Genomic DNA, 8,132 nt, shown 5'->3' on the forward strand with positions numbered 1-8,132 from the left:
ACAGGAGGCCGAGATGCGAGTTTGATTCGCCAGTGCAAGGCAAGCTGAAGCGGCCAGGAGTTTAAGGGGGGGATATTTGAAATGATGAATGGGGTGTATCCATCCAATGATTTTGTACCACAACGATTTCGTAGTGAAACTAAACTTTGTTTTTTGTGACGACGTTGAAATCGGAACCAGCGACTGGCTCTGTATTGACATGGTATTATAGAATCGATACCAAAAAATGCAGTACCGCATACCATGACTTGCTACAACAACAACATTGGAATTATTTTTAACCATATTTCAGGGGAGAGCGCGAACGCAGTCCCCCACTACCAGAAATTATGCAGTCGAGATTCCCACATTTGGGGAATTCGCAGGGGTCAGCACAACCGGAGTGCAATGGCTGAGCCTCACCCTGGGTGAACCACCTTCTTGATCATGGTATCTCCCCTGCCAGGTAAGTATGAGTTGGACACGGCGCGAGCACGCAAGTCATTCACGCGCACGCTATGTTAAGCGACGGTGTCATCGTGAGCACTTGCACAACCATACACGCGTCAGGCAAGGCTGATTGAGCCTGAACACATACGCGAGTTTAAACGGTACTGTATGCAAATACTTGGACAAACATGCTTCCTAGCTGAGAATTTGAGTTTAGTTAGAGACAGTAAATGGATACCCATAATGCACAGCGGCATCGAGTGATGCTAAATAACTTGAAAGTGAGGTCATTACCACCCAGAAACCAATAAACCATCCAATCGGGCTTAAGAAAGACAAATGATGAGACAAAAATTTTAAAATCGAATACAAACATAATTAGAAGTCGGTCTTTACACAATAACAGACTCGTCTCGTTGAATGTCACATACTTAATAGACTTCCGGTTACTATTAGTCTATTGTGTCTATTGTGTTGGACGCGCATGTGAAAACGCTACTGCCACCTACTGAGGCCTATTGCGCATTACAACCTTGGCGACGTTTTCGACGCACATCTGCACTAGACAAAAGTGAAAACAAAGGAGTACATACAGGTGGAGAAAGGTGGAATTTTTTGAGAGTGTTGATGAAGGCATCGAAGAAAGGTGTGAGTTCACACCTTACGTGTATTTCAAACACTTTGTGAATAAGGACATGAAATAGCTGGTTGCAGATCAAGCCAACCTTTCTAGTGTGCCGAAGGAAGGGAAATCAGTCAACACAAATGTAAAAGAAATTGAGCAGGTCCTTGGCATGTCCATGTTCATGGGTTTGGTACAGATGCCCAATGTAAGAGCCTATTGGGAAATGGAAACAAAGTACCCAAAAGTTGCCGATGCGATGCCACGAGTTGAGAAATTGCTGGTCAGCCACTTCCCATCCAAAAACTATATGCAAATAACGTTTTGTAATTTTTTTTTTTTTCAAATTTTGTGAAAAGGCCAAATTAGAATTCCTGATTTAAGAAACCTAGAATTGTCTGTCAATTATTTCTAGTGTCTAGCATCATTAATTACATTGGATACTACCTATATTTGATGAAAGGCACTCAAAGCAGTTCATATTATTTTTAAACAACTAGTGGAGGTGACACTGCTCAAAACGTCTGAGGCAGACATCGCCGCCATTTTATTTTCACTGAAATGAGTGTAATGTTATATCACCACAAGATGGCGTGGAAAGTAGCCCAAAATACAGCTGTCGGTCAAAGGTCTGTAATAGTAGTGGGCGGGTCAATCCACAATATCGATAGTATCGATATCAAGTCAGTTTTGAATCGGATCGATACTAGCGTGAACATATCGATACTTTAGTTTCGGTTTCATCCTTGCACGCACTCTTTGGTTTCAACAAACAGGCGACGCCAGACTCGCCGTTTCTGTCTCAGCTCGGCGCTTTGCTCCTCCTCTTTCATTTCTTCTTCTGTGGTCCCCACTATAAAAGCTTTCTGCGCCCCCACCTCTGCCCTTGTGTACAGTCCTCCTGTAAGAGCGGTGGATGACCTTATTTCATTCAGTTTGTAATCCTGAACCATCCTAATGTTTCTCTTTGTTTATTATATGTATTTCTGGTCTCAATGTTATTGTTATGTCTTTTCCTGTCTTATAATGGGTACATGTCAACAGAGTTGCATTTCGAAATAGGAGTTTTAACAGTTGACAATTTCTATCTTGGCGCTTTGACAAACTGAACTAATTTCCGGGTAGTCGATATCTTCATCTGTATATATAATAAATAATAATAGCAATAAACTTTGCCCTAATTCTTTTGTGGGTTTTAAATATCTAATAATAAAAAATGAAACATCACAAAAGTTCATCCATGTCATGAAGAATTGCTATTTAGCAATTTGATCACGAATATATTTTAGTTTTATAAAAGAATCGGAACCAACAATACTGGCTCTGTATTAACTTGGTATCGGATGGATACCAAAATATGCAGTACCACATACTACGATTTACAAAATAGCTACAACATAGATTCGTCAAAATGCACCAGCATCGGAGTTATTGTTAACCATAGATCAGGGGAGAGCGCGAACGCAGTCCCCCACTACCAGAAATTATGCAGTCGAGATTCCCACATTTGGGGAATTCGCAGGGGTCAGCACAACCGGAGTGCAATGGCTGAGCCTCACCCTGGGTGAACCACCTTCTTGATCATGGTATCTCCCCTGCCAGGTAAGTATGAGTTGGACAGCGGCGCGAGCACGCAACTCATTCACGCGCACGCTATGTTAAGCGACGGTGTCATCGTGAGCACTTGCACAACCATACACGCGTAAGGCAAGGCTGATTGAGCCTGAACAGATACGCGAGTTTAAACGGTACTGTATGCAAATACTTGGACAAACATGCTTCCTATTTGAGAATTTGAGTTTAGTTGGAGGCAGTAAATGGATACCCACAATGCATAGCGGCATCGAGTGATGATAAAATAATTTGAAAGTGAGGTCATTAACACCCAGAAACAAAGAAACCACCCAATCGGGTTTAAGAGGGACAAATGATTAGACACAATTTTTAAAAATCGAATACAAACATAATTATAAGTAGGTCTTTAAACAATAATAGACTCGTCTAGTCGAATGTCACATACTGACAAGACTTCCGGTTACGCCAGTCTATTGGGTTGGACGCGCATCTCAAAACGCTACTGCCACCTACTGAGGCCTATTGCGCGTTACAAGGTTAGAGAAGTAAAGCACAGCGGTTCCCATCTGTCACCCGCGTATTCCGAATGTAAATTGAGACCAATAACGTCCATCCATTTTCTGAGCCGCTTCTCCTCACTTGGATCGCGGGCGTGCTGGAGCCTATCCCAGCTATCATCGGGCAGGAGGCGGGGTACACCCAGGACTGGTTGCCACCCAATCGCAGGGCACATACAAACAAACAACCACAGTTCTGGGGACCGGGACTTGAAGCTCGGTCCCCAGAACTGTGGGACTGACGCTCTAACCGTGCCGCCAGAACAATAACGTATCTTCTCTAAAAACAGCCTCTGAAAACATGTGCAGTATAATAAAATTTTAAATGCCGTTTACAATGAGTTTACTGTACTTGCCCAGACGTCCACCAGCCTAGCTGGGGCTGCACTGTATTTTTTTACAGGGTAAACTAGCGGCGAGAGAACAAGAAAGTAACATTTCTTGTCACTTTTCTACTATGCTCCATCTGGGAACTTAATACACCTCTGCATTGTACCAAAAATCTGAGCACGAATGCAGGTATGTTTTGACAGCTGTGTGTGTGTGAGCCATTAAAAGTTGCCGATGTGATGTCACGTGGTCGATTTGAGAAATTGCTGGTCATGCTTACTACTGTTATAATACAAGACAAAAGAAAAGGCCTAAAGAGGCTGAAGTTCTTGTATCGCCATCACTGCATGTAATGCCCATATGTATCACTTATGATACAAAAGAAAAAAAACGGTATGCAAATAACGTTCCGTAACGATGTTTTTTTTTATTTTGTGAAAAGGTTAGGGTTCCTCACTAAAGAAAGCAGATTTGTCTGCCAATCATTTCATAGTGTCGACTATTGACTGTTACTTGTTGCATCGGATGGTACCGCTTACTTTTTATTGAAAACCGGCTCACATTATTCTTAAACAATGAGTGGGGGTGCACCGTTCCTGGAGATACTGCAATACCAGGTCGATGCGCGGAGTGGACGGAGCAAGCCCCTATTCCATCTCCCTGTTCCAAAAATCAATTTAATATATGGTCCCCGGATAGGGGACGTATCAGATATTAAACTGATAAGAACAGATACTACACTTGATCTTAGCCAAAAGGCCGAGAAGCGATGTCTCAGTAACGCCAGAAGAGAGGACGTCATTCTCCAGCCTACAAGCCTAAGTTACGGTGACACACAGCCACTTATAATAATCACTGGTGAATCACATACGGACACGCCAAACAGCACCTATGAATGGTTTAGAATGAATGGCAACTGTTTTGTTTTCAACGTTTATATCGAAAGAACGTTGTCCGGTGCTCGTGTGTTACGGTCACGTGGTCCACGTCGATCCAATAGAATGCTGCGACAAACGTATCTCCTTTAGCCGTGTATGAAGTCTTAAACAACCAAAGAAAATAATGAGTTATATGTAATAACGATCGGTGGTTGGTATGATGTTGTGGCAGCGAGCAGAATAGCTGTTTATTCAACATTTTGACGAAAAGAAATCAACGGGCCTGCCTCGCTACACTACTTCCTGTTTCCTGCTTTGGTAAGTGACAGTAGGACTCTAGCCCCATCGGCGCAGAGGAGGCGAATTACACCCCTTCCACTATTTGGTAACCCAACGTTCCGGTTCGTCACGTGGTAAGCGTTAATAATCGAATCAAAACATGGCAGCAACGTCAAAATGCATGAATATTCGCCATTAAACGATTCAACGTACATCCAAAAACACTAAGCATGCCCTGCCCAAGGAATAAATAAAAAAAAAAACGACAAGAGTGAAAGCTAAACCAAGCACTCATGTGAAATACTTAACTATAGTCAGGCATTATTGCTAACAACACGACAATAGAAAAAAAAGTTCCATATTAGTAAACAGATGTAACTTGGTTATAATACTTAAGTGTAATAGTCTTCAGGAAATGTATGGTCACGATTTGGCCCCATGATGCTCAATTAGCTTTACCTGTTGATGTGAAGTGACATTACATATATCCAATCTTGCTCGCGACTGGTCACTCGAAGGACATTGACCATTTACAGGAGTCTGTCTTCTGTATTAACATTTTGTTTCAGTCGTTGATGGCGAAAATGAAATTTTATCATCTAATTTCTTTGTTTTAACTTAATTTGACCAAGCGTTTTCCAAAGTGATATTCAGGTCACCTTGGACATCTCACTTTTCTTACGTAAAGGCTAAAAAAGTGCTGCTGTTGGACAATGAAGTCATGAGAAAACGCAAACAAAGCATTTTTTTGTGATTGGTAAATGTCAGTTCAGTCATATTAAAATGGTTAAGTGCAAATAATGTCAAAGAAAGAGCACTGCAGACGTTGCCAGTCATTCAGAAAGAGAAGTTACAAATTCCTAGGAAATTAGAACGTATCACATCTACTTAGGAAAACAAGATACTGTATTTGCAAGGCGATAGTGGAGAAGTCTGTCTATGCCAACCGGATTTAACATTTAAAAGCTCAGTTGGACTAATATGGAATCATCATTGTAGATTTCAACAACGTCTGTGTACTTACATTTTAAATAGGTGAATTTTCATATATCTACTGTATAACGTGATTGTGGCTATAGTTGAAAGGACAGATAATTCAGTTTTGGTATCTGCAGCGTCATTTTGTCCCTTTTGCCATTCATGTGTACGGGGTTTTTCATGAATTACAATTCATGAGCAGATCTCAGCAATTGAATTACGGACATCTGCGACTGAATTGTAGCTGTCTGTGATTCTTGCTTGAAATATCTACAAGCCAAAGTCACGTCTACTAGTCATAGTTATAGTTACAGTTATCTACAACGTAATTTTGCCTAGTTAAAACTTGATTTGAGATATCTGAAAACGGACATGTAGATGATGTCGATACAGTCTCTTGGTATCTGCTGGAGTCATCCTCCGAGCTTGGGGGTTACTGTTACTATGTAGATACAGTCTCTTGAATTGAAGCGAATCAAAGATATATGTAACGTTGCACTGGAATTATGACTTGTAAGAATCAAATTGTATCCATCTCAAACTGGAGTTACAGATATCTACAATGCCGTTGCAGATAACCATAATTCACATAGTAGATATCTGCAACGGCATTGTAGATATCTGTAATGAGAAACCCCATACACAAATGGCAAACAGATTCAACATTTAAAGGGTAAGTTTTACTATCTGGAATTAACATTGATACGTACATACATCCATACATACGTGCATACATAGAACACAGATATCTGCAACTTCATTTTGCCAAGGACAAACTATATTACTTTTACAGTTGATGTGTATGGGGTTTGTTACTACAGCCTATCTACTATTCAGCCGTTGATATCTACTTGTGAATTATGGATATCTACAACAGAATAGTAGAGATCTAATACTCCGATTTGCGATATGAACAATAATAGTATATATAATACAAACCTTATACACATGAATAGTAAAAGTGATGAAATTTTTCCTTAGTTGCGGATATCTCAAATGTTCTTTTTGAGTAGGCAAAACTGAATTACAGATATCTGCAATATCTTATGTGAAAAGGGATTGCCATATAGGAGTCAAACATTGACACTCAACGGAAATAACTTCATTGAAGCACATTGTTCATGAATATTGATAAAACTCTTTGTTCAATGATAACGATAAGACGGCAATCAATTACATTTGTAATGTCGTTGTTTCATATGGATCACATCAACAGTACTCTCTTTCAAACTGTTTGAATCAGAACCATTCACCAATAGCACCCTAATGTGGCAAATTAGCTCCATTAAATCAGATATGAATCATTGCGGTGGAACAGTGAACTATTGGTTAGCACATCGGCCTCACAGTTCTGAGGACCCGGGTTCAAATCCGGCGTCGCCTGTGTGGAGTTTGCTTGTTCTGCCCGTGCCTGTGTGTCTTTTCTCTGGGTCCTCCGGTTTCCTCCCATATCCCAAAAACGTGCATGCAGGTTAATTAAAGACTCTAAAGTTGCCCGTAAGTGCGAAGGGTTGTTTGTTTATACAGTATGTGCCCTGCGATTGGCTGGTGACCAGTTAAGGGTGTACCCCGCCTCTCGCCCGAAGATAGCTGGGACATGCTCCAGCATGGCCACGACCCTAGTGAGGGATGGAAAATGAATGAATGAATGAATCAGTGATTTAGTTTGAAGGATGGATAAAATCAGGACAAATCAACAGTGCGCTACTTACACTTAGTGTGTTATAGTATGAAAGACAGCATTGTAGAGACATCATTGACTGAAGTAAACGTTGAGAACCCAGTAGTTGGAGTTTCAATTAATGTTACTGTCCCACAGAGGTGGGACCAAGTCATTACTTTGCAAGTTGCAAATAAGTCTCAAGTCTTTGCCCTCAAGTCCCGAGTCAAGTCCCAAGTCGAGACAGGCAAGTTCCGAGTCAAGTCGCAAGTTCGACAACCTTTGGTTTTTCGAGTCATTTCGAGACATTTTAACAACAAAATACAAATATATTTTAGTTGTATAATATTCATCCATCCAGTTTCTGAGCCGCTTCTCCTCACTAGTGTCGTGGGCGTGCTGGAGCCTATCCCAGCTGTCATCGGGCAGGAGGCGGGGTACACCCTGAACTGGTTGCCAGCCAGTCGCAGGGCACATACAAACAAACAACCATCCGCACTCACATTCACACCTACGGGCAAATTAGAGTCTCCAATTAATGCATGTTTTTGGGATGTGGGAGGAAACCGGAGTGCCGGGATTGAACCCGGGTCCTCAGAACTGTGTGGCTGACGCTCTAACCAGTCGTCCACCGTGCTGCCTTATAGCTAAATTATAGATTTATTTGTTAATATTTATTTTCATTTTTAAACACAAGGGTGTATATATATATATATATATATATATTAACAATGGATGGAAATACAAGCACTGAAGTTGAATGCCGCATAAAGCTTGCCTGGCAGGCTTATGAAAGGCTTCGTGTTATATTCAAGAACAATCTT

At 41.1% G+C, this 8,132-nt stretch overlaps 3 non-coding genes across 3 annotated transcripts; all 3 read right to left on the reverse strand.

The window, feature by feature from the left end:
• Positions 1-289: 289 nt before the first annotated feature.
• LOC133405627 (U1 spliceosomal RNA) lies at positions 290-453 on the reverse strand. The gene has a single exon (XR_009768972.1). It is a non-coding gene; the product is annotated as a U1 spliceosomal RNA (small nuclear RNA).
• A 2,044-nt stretch (positions 454-2,497) lies between these two features.
• LOC133405628 (U1 spliceosomal RNA) lies at positions 2,498-2,661 on the reverse strand. Its single transcript, XR_009768973.1, has one exon. It is a non-coding gene; the product is annotated as a U1 spliceosomal RNA (small nuclear RNA).
• Positions 2,662-4,093: 1,432 nt separating this feature from the next.
• Positions 4,094-4,284, reverse strand: LOC133405632 (U2 spliceosomal RNA). The gene has a single exon (XR_009768977.1). It is a non-coding gene; the product is annotated as a U2 spliceosomal RNA (small nuclear RNA).
• Between the last annotated feature and the right edge of the window lie 3,848 nt (positions 4,285-8,132).

Source organism: Phycodurus eques, chromosome 7, assembly GCF_024500275.1.
Source record: "Phycodurus eques isolate BA_2022a chromosome 7, UOR_Pequ_1.1, whole genome shotgun sequence".
NCBI lineage: Eukaryota > Metazoa > Chordata > Actinopteri > Syngnathiformes > Syngnathidae > Phycodurus > Phycodurus eques.